The following is a 2,906-nucleotide window of genomic DNA, read 5'->3' as shown; positions in this document are numbered from 1 at the left end:
TGAGCCTTCCAGGCTCCAGGTCAGGGCAATGAGCACTGCCTGAGAACTGCAACTCAGCTGCCACGCCTAGGGAGGAGACACGCCCTCCTCTGCCTGGTGGCAGGGCCAGTGGTGGACAGGAACCATGAGCTCACCTCTCCTGGCTCCAGGCAGCAGCCCTGCCTACCTCTGGAGAATTCCATGACTCAGGTAATAGGGGTGGGGCTCAGCCAAAGTCTCAGAGCCCAGGTCATGGTGTGGCGCTGTCCTGTCCCTGTGGTGTTCCTGGGAGGTGCACACAGGGTGTGGCCCGAACACTGTGGTCTACAGGGAAGGTCACTGTCAGAGTGTATGACACACAGGGAACAGAGCTCTGGGCGGAGGGACTGGAGGCTGTGATCACCCTCATGATTTTTTTTTTTTTTTTTTTTTTTTTTTTTTTTTTTTTTTTTTTTTTTTTTTTTTTTTTTTTTTTTTTTTTTTTAAGATTTTTATTTTTTTATTATATGTAAGTACACTGTAGCTGTCTTCAGACACTCCAGAAGAGGGAGTCAGATCTTGTTAAGGATGGTTGTGAGCCACCATGTGGTTGCTGGGATTTGAACTCTGTACCTTTGGAAGAGCAGTCGGGTGCTCTTACCTGCTGAGCCATCTCACCAGCCCCCTCATGATTTTTTTAAAGATTTATTTATTTATTTTATGTGTGTGAGTACACTGTAGCTGTACAGATGGTTGTGAGCCTTCATGTGGTTATTGGGAATTGAATTTTTAGGACCTCTGCTCGCTCCAGTCAACTCTACTTACTGTGGTCAACTCCGCTCACTCAGTCCCTGCTCACTCCGGCCCAGCGATTCATTTATTATTATACATAAGTACACTGTAGCTGACTTCTGACACACCAGAAGAGGACGTCAGATCTCATTACTGGTAGTTGTGAACCACCACGTGGTTGCTGGGATTTGAACTCAGAATCTTTGGAAGAGCAGTCAGTGCTCTTATCCGCTGAGCCATCTCACCGGCCCCCTCATGTTTTTTTTTTTTTGTTTTGTTTTGATTATTTGTTTGTTTTGTTTTTTTCAAGGTGGGATTCTTGTGTATTGCCCGGCTGTCCTGGAACTCACTATATAGCAGGCTGGCCTAGAATTCAGAGATCTGCTTGTCTGTCTCCTGAGGGCTAGGATTAAAGACATGCACTACCTCAACTGGTAACGTCACAGATTTGTGTGTGTGGGGGAGGGGGCCTGAAGTAACCGATTGCTGCTTGGCTGCTCCCACCAGTCTATTTGAGGATCCCACAGTCTGATTCCATCCCCTCTCACAGCTGCTTTCAGGTCTCTCGAACCCTGCTTCTATTTCCCTCGGCGAGTCTCTGCTATCCTGTGGTAGAGGAGTGTCCTCGGTCAGGCGCTGCCTTCCTACAGCCATCCCAGTGAGCAGAGATGTTACAGATTACCAAGCAACATACTTGTGGTGAGGGAGAATCCAGAAGAAAGAAAACAGGCAAGTGACAGACAGTCAAGTCAACAGCCTGTTAGTCAAAGCAGGCCCTTCTGAGGGCCTGAGGGACAGGGAGTCAGTGGCTGGTGACAAAACAGACCGGACAGGCCTCTGTACAGGGCTTGACCTCAGCCTCCTGAAGCAGCAGTTGCAGGCCAGGATGGCTGCTACTGTCTGAGAAGTCAAGGCAAGGAGCCAGTGCCCCGACTGCTAAACTGGAGCCCAGGAGATGGGTGATTCCAGTCGGAATGTTAGCGTATGTGATGGGGGCCTGCCTGCTATAAAGGGTAGCAAGGAAATGTACTTACATATGAAGGCAATGAGGGCCAGGCCAAGCTCATGATAGCCCTAAAGTAAGGGGCTACATTGTGCCCTGTAATTCATGTGCTGAAGTCTAGCCCTCAGTACCTCAGCATAAGACTGCACTGGAGGCAAGTCTTTAGGCTAGTTGGGTGTGTGTGTGTGTGTGTGTGTGTGTGTGTGCAGGTGTGCACATGCCCTCAGAGGCCAGAAGAGGGTGTTGGAGTCCTTGGGGGTGGTGGGGTGGAGTTACAGCATTTGCAGGCTAACCAGTATGAGTAGCTGGGATTCCAGCTCTGGTCCTTATGCTAGAGCAAGTGTCCCTAACCACTGAGACACCTCTCTAGTCCCTGGAGATGAGTCTTACAGAGGTAATTCGAGTAAAGTTGAGGTCACTTTGTGGATGTTAATATAGTGTGGTGAGTGTCCTTGTGAGACCAGACCGAGAGGGAAGACCTTATGGGAGTCTATGTGGAGGAGCCACCTATAACCAAGGACAGAAGCCAATCCCACGTGGCCTTGGCCTTCCAGCTTCCAGAACCGAGGACGTGGAAATCTGTTGTTCAAATCACTTTAAATGTGGGATTTTTTTTTTTAGGATGGTTGAGCGCACAAACCTACATTCTGAGGGGAGCCAGGAGAAGGGTGCTTGAGTGTTGGGACTGTTCACAGCAATTAGGCCATGCCTCTCATCCCAGCCAGATAGGCACTGTGAACACAATAACCCCTTGGCTTCTCTGTGGCAGCAGCGAACCCCAATCCCTTAGGAGACAGCCCCACTGCCTGAGATGTTGCTGCCAGCAAAGGCTGTAAGCTCACAAGATATGTTGGCCATTAGAGCGCCAGTTGTGTACAGTCTGAAATGGCTACCTCTGTTGCATCTGGTTTTCTAGTCTGTGGACTGGAAGGTTGGTGGTGGTACGGGGGCTCCTGATCTACGGTAGGGTGTCTCGGTGGGTTGCTCCCTCACCCAGGACACATATCCCGGGTAGGTGGCTGAGTGGAAAGGACTCTATGTAGGACACAATTACGCCAAAGCACACATAGCCCTGGCTGGTCTTGAACTCAGAAATTCGCCTGCCTCTGCCTCCCAAATGCTGGGATTAAAGGCATGCGCCACTACTGCCTGG

Source organism: Mus pahari, chromosome 15 (genome assembly GCF_900095145.1).
Source record: "Mus pahari chromosome 15, PAHARI_EIJ_v1.1, whole genome shotgun sequence".
Lineage (NCBI taxonomy): Eukaryota > Metazoa > Chordata > Mammalia > Rodentia > Muridae > Mus > Mus pahari.
Note: the sequence above shows the minus strand (reverse complement) of the source record.